Genomic DNA, 14,428 nt, shown 5'->3' on the forward strand with positions numbered 1-14,428 from the left:
TCAAGTGGGGAAAGCTCTTGTGCAATGCGATTTTGTAATCATGGAGATGGATGAGGATTCCAAAGTACCTCTCATATTGGGTAGGCCCTTTTTGAAAACCGTGGGTGTTAACATTGACATGAAACAAGGACGACTTAGCTTGCATGTTGGGAATGCAAATATTTTCTTCTCATTTCTGGAAATTTCAAGTGAGCCCATAATGAAACAAGTTCATCGGATCGATGTTTTGGATAGTACTTTGAAAGAGGACATGGAGGAGTCACAAGAATTGACTCATGCTTCGGAGGTGAAAAAGCAAAAGGGGGTCAAGAAGAAAAAAAGAAACAAGATCAAGTTGATGGAGAAATTATTTGGTTGCATTTCTAGTGATGATAGCAATGTGATTATTTTGCCTAAGGAAAATGGCAAGTGTGTGGGAACAATGAGATGGGTCAAAAAGGTGTGCCTTGACCCTCCCTAATTATGGATAGCGCAATGTCGTCAAGCTAGTGACGTTAAAAGAGCGCTTCCGGGAGGCAACCCGAGTTTCTCAACTCTCTTTCTTTCATAAACTATTATTTAATTTCCATCACTCTTACTATTACTAACTTTTCTCTCAATGGCTTTTGTAGGTGTTAATGAAAAGAAAAGTAAGAAAAGGTTTGTGGATGTGAAGTAGTAGATAATTGTAATAATAATAATAATAATGGTAATGATAATAATTTTATTATTATTATGCCTTACTATTATTATTATTCTCAAAAAGAAAAAAAAAAGGGAACGTGCAGCAACAGGTCACTAGCTTCTGCACGTCCGTGCTAATTTCTGCACGTCCGTGCTAATTTCTGCACGTCAGAAGCAACCAGAAACTTTGAAGTAAATTTCCCCAGATTGGCACGGATGTGCCAAATTAAGCACGTCCATGTAAAGTGGCTAAGCACGTCCGTGCTAATTTTTGCACGTCCGTGCCAAATAAGTCAGTACGTTAGCAAGAATTCTGTCTGAGGCTGCACGTCCGTGCCAAAGGTTGCACGTCTGTGCCGCCCCGAAAAGGCCTGGCAGCAGCACGGTTTAACATTAAAAAAAAATTCACTCATTCATTCACTCTCTATCTCACGATTCTCACTCTTGCTCTATCTAAAACTCTTACTTCCTCCTTTAAAACCCACTCAATTATCCATTCTCACCCAAATCCTCACCCAAATTCAACAATTTTCTCCAAAATCATCACTCAATTTCAACATTTTCACAATCTACTACTTTTCTCATATTCAAACCCAAAAATCACCCAGAAAGTTTGTTTGAATTGGTTGTGAGTGATTGATAATTGATAATTGAAAAGCATTATTGAGTTTGAATGAATTTTGGTGTGTTTTGAGAATTGGATTTTTTGTACGTGAGGTTGAGAAATTGATTTTCATGAAGGAAGAACATGCTTGTTTAGGTGGATTGTTGTGTTGGTTTGTTTGATAATATTGCATGAAATTGATGTAGAATTGTTGTAGATGCATTATTGAAGTGGTCTTTGTTGCTTGGTTATTTGCTTGTTTTAGGTGGAGACTTAAAACTTGACTTGATTGTGTTGTGTTCATTGGCCTTGTTTGAGCTTTGGTTGGTCGACTTGTGGACTTAGTCTCTTTGTGTGGTTGCGAGGTGATTATTTTGTCTTGGTTTGTTTGATTTCATTGCATTAAGACCGACCATGTCAAGAAGAAATCGACTTAGAAACTTGGATGCTAGGTATTGCAACCCCTCTCCTCCTCCTCCCGTTGATCCACCACAAGTGGACACTATGGGAATCGTGTTCAATGACCCAACATTTTTGAACAACTATATAAGAATAAGTAGGAGGAGAGTTCGACCTACAAAGTTCTATGACGAGAGTGTTGCCGAGGCTTTAGGGGTAGGGGACGATGTTAGGATGCTTTTCGAGGGTTGTGGCCTAGGAAATTGGCTAGATTTAAGCGCCCCGACCTACAAAAGGTTGACACTTGAATTCCTCTCCACCCTTCAAGTGCAACGAGACAATAATAGATCCCCCCGTCGCCTTACCTTCCAACTCATGAACACCCAACACAACTTGAACATAAAGAGGGTGAACCAAGCTTTTGGGTTGCCAATTAACGGTACCATACGACCAAAGGATAGCCCCCCCCGTAACTATTGTGCGGGTGAGTTTTAGAGGAAGATCACCGGCCTTTTCGACTACAACCCTAGGACTGATAAAGCTACGGCCATAATCCACCCCGCCTTTAGGATGTCACAGCGCACCATAGCGAACACGGCGTTTGCTAGAGGTGATAGTTCGGGTGTAGTGTCCACTAGGGAGCTTCACTTCCTATGGCACTTGAGCGAGGGTAGTACGGCCCTAGATGTAGGGGCCTGGTTAGTCGACCACCTAGAGGATGTTGCCACTGGGTCCAGCAACATCACCATAGGTGCCATGATCACTATTATTGCTTCTGCTCTTAACCTTGATTTTGCAGATAAGCAGGTTTGCCTAGGGCCGACGCAGCTAGACATGTAATCGCTTAGGGTCGCATCCTTACTTGTGGCACGTGAGTGGCCGCCCCTATGCCTACCTCCCCGATCCGAAGCGGACCTTCATCTACAACCAGAGCAACTGGGTCTTCGAGAGGGCCCACCCTTGGATTCCCGGTGATGATGAAGAAGAGCACGAGCAAGAGCAAGAGCAAGAACAACCACAACAACAACAACCGCAACAACACTACTTCCAACAACAACAACAATATGAGCACCAACAAGGGTACCAAGGTCAAGGCATGGGTGAGGGCAACCCACCCCTTTCCTTCGAGCAACAAATGCAAATGATGAATGTCGGGTTCAACCGCATGTCCACCGAGTTCGAGACTATGAGAAACTCTCACGAAGACATGAGGTCCTCCTACGACAATATGAGGACAAGCTTTGAGGGTCTTCGATCGGAATTGGGTGAATTCCGGAACGTCTACCGACATTGGTACCCCGGGGGCTCAAGCTCCCAAGGAGGCCCGAACCAATGAGTTAGTCCTCTTTCTCCCCCTTCTTGTGCTTTAATTGTTTTAACATTGGGGGCAATGTTTATGATAGCTTGGGGGGGAGTCTTTCTCTTTGGTTCATATGTTGGTTCTTGTATGTCTTGTTGGTATTAACTTTTCATGTTGTTTGTTCCTTCCCCTAACATCCAAACCCCTAAACATCCAAATTTGCTCCCTTTGAAATCCAACACCCTAAATCCAAATCTCTTAATATGTGAATACTTCTCTTCTCTTCTCTCTTTATTTATTTAGATGTATAGTTGTGCTTCAATTTTATTTTTTTTTTATTATTAGCTTAGTTTTCTTAACTTTTTATCTATTCTTGCTTTCTAGTAACCAAAGTAAAAAAAAAAAAAAAATAAAAAAAAAAAAAATAAAATCGAAAAAATGGCCCTTGGATGAGACTCAAATGACGATGCTTATATGATTTTCTTGCTTGACTCTTGAGTGATGAGCAAAAGTTCTTTTAGAAGGGTGTGTGCAAGAGTTGGGGTCATTAAGAAGCTTATTAATCTTGATTGCATTAGAGTATATGAAATGAAAACCGATGAATGCTCAATTGCACGTTTAGTATAGGATATTGTCAAATTTGCCCAAAATAGGATATGTTTGAATCGAATTACGGTCCCTTGCGCCCTTGATGTTCCTCCCCTCCTCCCCAAAATGAAACTCTACTAAGGAATTAGTTCTATGTGTATCTTGTGTAATAAGTGGCATAATAAGTGATGAGTGTCATTTACGGCACTCATAGGGTAGTCTTTTAGGATGATTTCATTTTCCTTTTTATGCTTTCTTATTTTATTTTTGGTCCTTTTTCCTTTAATCCCTTTCTTTCTTTCTTTCCTTGTGTTTTTCGTGTTTTCCTTTTATTTGGTTCTTTTTCCCTTTTATTCCTTTTTGTTGTTTGTTCTTGTAGGTACCTAGGATTTGTCTTTGCAAGGGAATCAAGATGGGCTATATTGACTAAGCAAGGAGGAAATAATCGGCTTGGAGAGGGCTTAGAGAGGGCATGGAGAGGGCATCAAGCCCTGCCAGTCTGCCGCGGGCGCGGGTACTGAAGGCCGCGGGCGCGGGCTCATATGCACCAAATTGGCATATTTCGACCAGGAACTCTCCGCGGTTTTGCCGTAGGCTTGCCGCGGGCGCGGGTAGTTTGGAGAGCCTGCTCGTACCAGAGAGACTGCGGCCCTCTGATCACCCTTTAGGAGCAGGGGATTCGCCGCGCTTTTGCCGCGGGCGCGGGCTAGAAGACCTGTAGGCGCGGGTGTTGCCCTGAAAGCCCGCGGAGTTTTTAATGGGTTCCATACCCATTTTTCTGCGGGCGTGGGGTTTATTGGAGAGGGCGTGGGAATCCCGTTTTTCTTCTTTGCCTATAAATACACTTGTAATTCCTTTTTGAAGATAACTTTTAGATAATTTTCATTAGCTTAATTTTAGAGAGAGAAGTTAGAGAGAAGTTCTTGGTATTAGATTTGTATTTCAACATTGGATCAATTGTGCTTGGATTTCTTCATTTTCAATCATTAATGTTAGTAAGATTTTCTTCTTTTAGTTCATCTCTTACTTGATTGATTTAGTTTCATCTTTGATTGTTTGTATTGCTTGGATTTGAATTGGATATTGTAGTTGATATTGCTTTATCTTGATTTTGATTTGGAATGATGATCAATGCTAATTCTTGTGATTTGTTCTTGAGTTACACCATGATTAGTGAGTAGATTAGTTGCTAGGGAGAAGGGGAAGCATGCTTGATTGATAATTTGTGCTAGTTGATGATCTTTGATTGATTGAATTGTTGCAATTAAATTGGTTGACATAGTTCTGCATGTGATTAATTATAGATTAGGAATGATCAACTTATAAGAGTAATCTAGATTGCATTGCATTTCTTAATGACATGACCCATCAATTAGAGAATTGCTTTAATTGATTGAGTTTGATTGTGAATTTCCTTGATTAGGCATTCATAGTGACCCCTAGTTTGGCATCTAGGAGATAGCTCTTGAACTCTCTTGATTGCTACTATTGTTTGTCCTTTGCAATGCTTGAATCAAACGAAGAAATTGACGATTAGTACGATTATTGAATTAGCATGTGGAACCAATATGCCTAGCATTTAGCTTATTGATGTAAATCAACTTTATGGTTCCTCGTAAACATCCCCCCGAGGGGGTTTTGGGGGGAAACGTTCCTTTCCTGTCTCCTTCGATAAATATGGTTTCTTTGGGGCTTTGGTGTTTTGATCTAGGTTTTACGGCTTCAGTCCGGGTCCAAGTTGCTCAAAGATGCCAGTAGTCACAGTGAAAGAAAAAGAGGAAGACGATACGAACTACGGATCCCACCAAAGAAGACTTGAAAGCCTTCTTCCCGAAACACCAATATCCTTTACATAAAAATAAGGGTAAAAGGAAATTTTATCCATCTCTGAATGATTACTTGATTAGTCTAATTTTGCCATCATAACACCAACCATTTTCTCACTTCAATCTCCGAAATAGCTTGATTTAGGCTAAAGATAACACCAACTAACTCCTTTGGGTTCGACCCTATACTTACCTATACTTGTTTTAGGTTGGTTTAGGATTTTATAAATAGTGTTTGATTTTGGGATAGGCAATTAACGACTAGTTTATTGACAAGGGAATAATCGTGTCGTTGAGCGACTACACCTAAGTCAAATTAATTTATAACGCTCTACCAACCTAATACGTGTATAGGGTAAATAGAGGGGTCGAACCACAGGGAGACATGCATAAACACCGCATTCACTACTTAAGACTTTAAGCTATCTCGGGACAAGAAGTATGAATAACTAAGAGATTAAACTAAGGATTAAGAATGATTAAAGATCAATATAACTAAACACCAAGGGAAGTGGGTAGATGTAGATGTCACTTGATCATGCAATAACACAGAAGCAAAGCAATGGCAAACTAAGCATGCAAGAATATCGAAATAAAGCTCGATCTAACCGCCTTCCGGGGTTAATCGATTTCTCCTAACATAGCCTCTATGTTTCCACATTAGAACCATATATTAGAAGGTGCAAACAAAGAATTATCGATAGTAATGAATCTCAACTAAGTCAACTTCCGTTACTTGTTAGTAAAGACTCATCTTTGATCAAGTAACAATGTGCACTTGCAAGAAAGACCAAAGAATATCAAGCATACAAAGACTTTAATCACCATTAACATAAACCCCAACATCATAAGCATGAATCAATTAACAACTACACCATCCCCACACCCTTGGCTAGGTGACTACTCACAAATCATATTGAAGAAAATATCAATCATCAAATCAATAAGCATCAACATGATCAATAAGCAAAGAAGGAAAATCAAAATAAGCAAACAAAACTAGATACAAAAGTAAAGAAAGAGAGTAAGAGATTGCTCATTCATTGAAGATGAAGATTTACAAAGATTCAATCAAGCTCCTTCTTCAATATCCAAGTTCATCAATAGAAATCCACACTTTCTCTCTCTACTAATGAAGTTTCTCTCTCTAGATTAAGCTAAAAAATGTAGAAAAATTAAAACTAAGTTAATCCCCCAAAACGTTCTAAAAAAAGGGACTTATATAGTCCGTACAGAGTCAGCTGAGAAAAGGAGAGGTCCGACCGAACAAATGGGAAGGTTCGGCCGGACTACAGGGTAGGTTCGGCCGAACCATGGGTAGGTTCGGTCGAACCTCCCTGATCCTGGTCTGGTCGAACTCCTGTGGTTCGGCCACTCCTGCAAAACTGCCAATTTTCATCTTGCCCCTGCCTCGAAGTTTGGCTGAACCACTGAGCAGGTTCGGCCACACCTTGGTTCGGTCACACCATCAGGAGGTTCGGCCGAACCTCTTCTGAATCATGCTTCCTCTAGCTTCCTTTGAGCTTAGCTTCCTCCTCTTGAAAATCTCGATGGTTCCTACAAAGCATAAGCATGAAAAGCACAATAAGAACAAAGCGGGAAGACTAAGAAAAGGGAGGATAAAGGAGAAAGAAAAGAGAAAGCAAAGCTAAGTAAAAATGCTTAGAAAGAGGGCCAACAAGTGCAAACGAGGGGAGAATCCTTAGAGAAAAAGGATAAAAGAGTGGCATAAATGCCACTCATCATTTATTCCTCTATCAATAAGCCACATGTTTCGAATAAAAGAAAGAGCCGCTCACAGTTAAAAGAGGCGAGGGCAATGAATGTTAAAATAAAATTAAAAAAAAAAAAGAAAGAAAAGAAAAAAATATAGAAAAAGAAAAGGAGATCAAAAACTCCTCCAAATTTCTCAAAGTTTTCACTTTTTCTTCTCTAGAGGTCAATTTGTGGATGCCTCCCACACACTATCTATTTTGATGTTTTTGTGTAAATTCCCGAATTAGAGAGTAGTTGAAAGGGCTTGGGAGTGCATTTTGGGAGGTGGACTTGCATTTTGAGATTTTATAACCGAAAGAGGGCTTTTTGCAACTTTGGAATATCTAGACGTGCTCTAATGAACTAGTAAAAGGTATAAGGAAGTATCCTAGTACAACCTTGCTTAATTCTCCTCTCTACCCCAAACTCATGTGCACATTTGTATGATCGTAATTCTTGAAAGTCGCTCACTTGTCTTGCTTGTGATCTATATCCCGATAAGTTGACTTGGGCAATAAAAACATTGGTTTTGGTGTGTATTGATCACCTTGATGATGATGATGTGTTCTGACAATTTTGGCATGGTTTTTGTGAGTTGTGGGTTAAGCTTAAGGGAAACCCTCACGAGATAAAAACTCGTCCTCTTAGGCGACATAGGGGTTTAAATTGCTTTTCACTTGTGCTAAAAGTGTTTATGGTTCTTGCCATCCGGATTTGTGTTTGTGTTTTCTCTTTAAGTATCTTTCCTTGGTTTGATCATTAGCAAGTAATCTTTCTTCTTGATTTGACATGTTTGTTTTGCTCGAGGACTAGCAAAAGCTTAGCTTGGGGGGATTTGATAACTTGTTATTTGATACGATTTTAGAGTGATTTCGAACCTTGTTTACTTGGTATATTGACATTTTGGTTCACTTTTACTCTATTTTTGTTCAATTTTTGTGTATCCCTTGCTTCACGGGTTGTTAGTGTTTTTGTTGAGTTTTTAGGTTCAAAGACGACCATTTGAGGCATTTGGATGATAAACCGAGGTTAGAAGCCGAAACAATGGAGAAAAACCGAAGAAAAGTGCAGATAAAGGCCTTAGAGAGTCTGCACGGACGTGCAAAGTATGGCACGTACGTGCAGAAGTGTTCCAGCACGATCAGTAGCTACCGCCTACTGCTTTCAAGGCCTGCACGTCCGTGCAGGATATTCAGCACGTCAATGCCATTTTTGGCACGTCCGTGCAGGATGCCCTGGCCAAAACAGTACCTTCTGGCCTCCTAGGTGCACGTCCGTGCCAACCTCGACACGTCCGTGCAGGTATAGCTCCACGTCCGTGCTGACCTGTAGCCGTGCCCGACTCTTGTTTTCTCCGTCCTTTTTATTTGGGGGTCTTTATAAATAACCCATTGAGCTCATTTGTAAGGAATCCAAGTTTTTAGTGCTTCCTCTTAGTTTGCAATTGTAGAAACACAAATATTCTCAAATCATTAGTTAGATTATAATTATTAGCTTGGAAATTTCATTCTCAATCATTGTAGAAGACAAGTTCCACCATTGATATTTAAGTTGAAGCTTCTAGTAACATTTTCTCACTCTTCTCTTACATTTTAATTCCTTCCATTGTTAATTATCTTGCTTAATTCTTGTATGCTTAGATTGTTATTTAGCTTAATCTTTAGTTAATTCTTGTTCATGAGTTACTTGAAATCCATAATTGCTTCAATCTCCATGGATTGTGAGTAGTCTAATTTTCTAGGGTTTTGGTAAAGCCCTCAATGTAGTCACTAATTACTTGTTCCATGTGTTAAATTGGTAATTGTTGGGTGTTAATTAGTTGAGCTTAAGTGGTTTAATTGCTTAGTTCTTATATATGGCCATTGCTAGAACTATTATCTAAGCTTTCTCAACGAAGGATCGAGAGATGAACTTGATTTAGCTCCCTTATGCTTAATTGACTTGAAATGCCATGAGAATAGGAATTCCCAGTCAAGGGAATGTTTTTGTCATCGTGATTATTCTTTAATACTTGTTTTATGCTTTGTAACCACGAGAGTAGGTTGTATTCATGATTCGAGTAATCCCTCTAGCTTGAGAGAGTAGTTGGGTGCTTTAGATGACTTCCCTATATCATCCCCTCAAATTACCATTGTTTGCTACTTGCTAATTGTGATTTGTGACGAAATAATTGAGTGGTATATCCCAAGCCCTAGAATTCTCTAAATATTGTTAATCACCTCTTAGTATTAGTTGATTTGAATTAGTACATGCTACATAAAACCAAACCAATTTCGACTTCATTTAGCTTGTTTAACGGTAGTATCTCGGTGGTTGATTCAACGCCTCTTTTGGGTTCGACCCTTTCTTACCCTTGCTATTAGCTAGTGAGACCAAGATAGGACTTTATCTTTGGTAGGCTCGACGACGGCTTATCAGTCACCCTAGGGTTAGTCCAAAATGAACCAACCCCTGTTTGACACGTGTCATTCTAATGAAATGGGAAAAAGGCGGCCTTCATGGCCCAAATCCTGAGAAAGTCGCAATGCGGCGTAGCCCACCAATGATTAGGGCTTGATGACCTAATCAAGGGCATAATTCCCGAGGACCCCATGACAAGGTAAAGTCGTATCCCCTAATAAAAAATAATTACCTAAGTCCTCCAACTAAAGTAGATAGGGAAGTAGGGTCGAACTCTTCAGGGAAACAAGTCTTTCTACTCCTAATTAATTATTATAATTTAAATTATATAAGTAACCAATATTTATAATTAAATAATCAACTAAACTACGGAGATCAAGAATAAGGAGAAAATAATATATAAAAAGATCTAGGGCATAGGTTCACCAATAAATAATAATCCAGGGTAGAATATAATAATCATTCATCAATGCATACATTAATCAGATTATAAAGGGCTTTCGCTACGTATTATAATCACACAATTAATTTACCGGTATTAAATCTCATCTTTCGAATCTCGACCTACCCATTTATAAATTAACCTGCCTATTGAAACTAGACCTAAACATCAATTCTCATCTGTCGAATCTCGAATAAATATTGTCAAACTAATGCATAAAAGATCAGGCCTAATCTAGTCACAGAGCATTAAATCAATCAACAGGAAATTAATCTAGCTAGCATTGATAATCAACAACAATAAATTACCCCTTCATATTATTTATGGATCCCCACAAACCTTAGAAATAGAACTACTCACACATAATTAAATATAAACTAAACAAAGCAATTAAAGAAGACATGATCAAAGGAATAAAATAAAAAACTAAGATTAAGAGAAGAGAAATCATTACCAAAATAAATCTGGAATTAAGAATGGATTAAAAACAAAAGTATAAGAGAGAGAGAATCTAAGAAAAACAATTAAGAGAGTAAAGAAAGAGTAAAAGAGAGAGTAAAAGAGATAGAGAGAGATCCTAAAATCGTATTACGGAGGAGTATTTATACTCCGTACAATTCCTAAACTAAAACAAACTAAAACGACGCTAATCGTCTCCTAACAATTACACGCGCCCGATCGGGCGAGGAACCGCCTTATCGGGCGCGCCTTTTTGCTCTTCAGGTAAACTCTCGCGCCCGGCCCGGCGCGTCACCGGGCGCGCCTCCGGGCGCCAGCCTTTTTGGCAGGGCGGCTTTCTTGGGCCACTACTTGGACTACGATTGGGCTCCAATTCTTCGGGCCAATCTGGGTTTCCTCTTTGGGTCTTGAATACTCAGTCCAAATGCCCCATTATCACATATACCGAGCCCTTAATCACCGGTTTGATGACTCTAACCGGTCCTGGGCTATAAAGTCTGGTCGTGCTTCTCCAATGCTCGTGATTGCTCCAAAATATCTCGGGAAAATACTCCAAAAGTGTAAATTCCTGAAAAAGTCAACCAAATCTACGAAAACACTAGAAAACACCAATTAGTAATAAAAGTGGCTCTAAAGAGCCAAAAACACTACTAATTATGACCAAGGGACGGGGGTAAAATACTATATAAAATAGACACATCAAACTCCCCCAAGCCAAACCTTTGCTTGTCTCTAAGCAAAGATCTCATCAATGAATCAATAAATATGCTTCACCCCAAAAAGTAAAAATCAAGCACAAACGATCCAGGGTAAATCAAATAAACATGCTTCAAAATCAACCAATCAAATCCATCCAATTACCTTTCCTCCCTAACAATTGTCAAACAGAGCAAACCACATAAGCATATAGAATTCAAGACTAGTGCTCACGCACTCAACTCTCATTTTTGTGGCGAGTAAAAGATATACTCGATCGCTCTCCATCCAACCCCTTTATGTGAACAATGCCCTCCCAACTCACACTCTCGTGTGTATAAAACAATGAACGCTCAATCCTCCTAGTCGACTCGAAATATGTCAAATCATAACTTGCATTGATAAACAACACTTTCACATTCATACAAATCTATGCACAAAGGTCGGAAGGTCTTTAAAGCATGTAATGTAAGGTTAGGGTAAAGGGTAGGAATCATTTGGAAACAATTAAGAGAAAAGCTATGCTTAAGGGAGAAAATCCTAATAAAACCCATGATCAAAATAAATAATAATCAACATCTCCTACATAACCAACTCTAACAAAAATCCACCAAACATACTCCAATCATAAAAAACAATCCCAACACTTACATATCACTCATAAAAATATAATAATGAAGAAGTGGATTGAATAAACAAACTTTATTTCCAAACTTGAATTTTTCATTGAAGTTCTTATTTTTTTCTTTTGAATCAACCTCCAACTAGAACATTTGAACACTTTTTTTTTCTTTTTTTTTTTCTATTGAAGTTCACTTATTTTTTTCCTTTTTCATTTTTTTCCTTGAACTTCTCTTTATTCATAACACCATGCTTTATTTTTTTTCCAAGAAAATATAACTCTCAAATTCATAAAAAATAAACATGATAAAAAAAACAAAACTACTTCTCAAAAACCCACCCAAATTGTGCAAATAATAAGCACACTACAAACTCCCTCACCTCACTCACTAATAGCTCCCCCAAGCCAAGCTTGGGACTAGTAACCAATGGGGCAAAATAGGCTTGTAATGTGGCTAATAAAACAACAAAAAGTCAAGGCAACAACATGGGTAGCAAGAAGGGAACAAATGTATCTACAATCATCTGGAGGCTACCTAAAAGAACTAATGCCTTCGTCCTCCTCAATGTGCATAATACTGAATCATACAAACATTACTTATAGTTGCAAACCAATACTCAAATTCATTGACATACCAGGAACTAACACACATTCCTAATCAAATCAACTAGTCAAGCACTATATTCACAAGTAGTTGGACAAAATAGACGCATGTTAAGGTTCCAAGGCAATCAAACATCAAATTATGATTAACTAATCCACAATTCTTATCATCATATACCAAGAATCAAAACAATTTTCTCAAGTAAGGGGCACAGGGAAGCATGATTTACAATTCATTGGAACGTATTTTTGGATTTTTTTTATTTTTCAATTTTTTGTACTTTTCATATATAAGAAAGCAATAAAACTAACCTAGAAAGAAATAAATCTAACCTAAGAAAACACACCAAAAATAAAAGAAAAGAGAAAAAGAAAGATACCAAATCCAAAATCTAACCCAAGCCAGAATCAGACAATGTCCTCATTGGCTAGGGAACTAGCCCAGCATAGCTAGTCCTGATCATCGTCATCCATCGAGCCGAAACCTGCACCTCCACTGCCACCTGCACCAGCTGCACCAGAAGAGCTACCACCAAAATAATCAGCATGAAAACTCCCCCCGCCGGTCCCCCGAAAGGAAAGTCCTAGTCGTACCCATGGAAGGCAGAATAGTCAGTGTAAATACCATGGGCAGTGGGATCCCTATCGTATCCCTAGGGTGGAGGCTGAAACCAGTCAGGGTGAATAGCGTCGTCGGGAATGTTGCCCCGACGAGCATAATCATCGTACATAGGGTAGAGAGCTCTACCCTGGTTCCTCTCTAGGTACCCTAACCTCTGGTCCATGGAGCCTAAAATCCTCCTAAGGTCAGTATGGGAATGCTCGATATGTCCTAAGGCCTGACCTATACTCTGAAGGTCCCAAACTGGGTCAGAGTCAACATGAGGGACGGAGTGAGACATGCGAGGTGGAGAAAATGCCACCTCGGGCTGAGGCTGGGGTGGTGGAACTGGTTGTGGTGGTGCTTGCTTCCTAGCGTTGGCAACTAAAATATCATATATGTAAGATGATTGCCCTGGGGGAAAGGCGGTCAAGTCAGAACTAGGTAGGGGAAAGATGGGCAAAGGTTGCTCTCTCCCAGTCCTAATACACCAAAAGGGTGTCTGCTCCCTATCCGGTCGTACCCACCCCAACTCCTCAAAATACCTAGCAGTCATATAGGTATCTGGTCCACAGTTGGTCAGTTGGTGGGGTCCATCCACTACAAAACCAGCCTTTTTCACTACTATTCGAGTGATAAGGCCTCCTAAACGGATGGGGGTGCGAGATGTGGTGCTGGCCGTGGCATGCCTGCTCAGATGGTGAATAATATACCTACTTATGTTCAATTTCCCGAACCCATACACATAGTGTCCTATAACAGCTAGTTCGTTAGTTTGGGCGTTATGGGGCTCGTTCCTACCTAAAAAACACAAACCCGCAAATCTTTGCCAGATTTTTGGGACAGGGTGATGAATAGGTTTGGTACTAGCATGTTGGGGGTCAGGGGTCGGTAAACCAGTCAAAGTATGATATATGTCACCCATTTTATAGTCGGCATGCCATTAGTGAGGTAATTCATAATTTAATTCAAATAATTTACAAAATTCTACATAAGTTAAACTAATATTCCTATTGTTCAACGTAAAAATTAAATTCGGCCCATTTCTACTACTTACAACTTGTAAAGAAGACAAAAATTCACATGTTAGTTCTCGGAATGTAGGATAGTGCATATCAACAAATTTTCTTATGTCAATGTCATTTAAAAATCATTTTACAAAATCATACAAACCAAATGATTCTAAAGTAGGGCGGTGTAACCACCGAGAAGGAATTACCTCGAGCCCGATTAAGTGTTCTAGCCACTCCTTTTTCTCTCGGCTAGCAATACGGATCGTCACCCAGTATGGGAGTTGCAAATTCGGGTTGTATTCCTCCCTCGAACTAGAGCTCCTATCGAAAATACACCGAGCCCTCTTTGAAGCCATGGTAGAAATGGGTATGAAAATTTTATTTGAATAAAATTTGAAAATTTTTATATGGAAATGTAGAGGGTGAAGAGGGGATTAAAGATATGTAAAAAGTTTTT

Source organism: Chenopodium album, chromosome 3 (assembly GCF_948465745.1).
Source record: "Chenopodium album chromosome 3, dcCheAlbu1.1, whole genome shotgun sequence".
NCBI lineage: Eukaryota > Viridiplantae > Streptophyta > Magnoliopsida > Caryophyllales > Amaranthaceae > Chenopodium > Chenopodium album.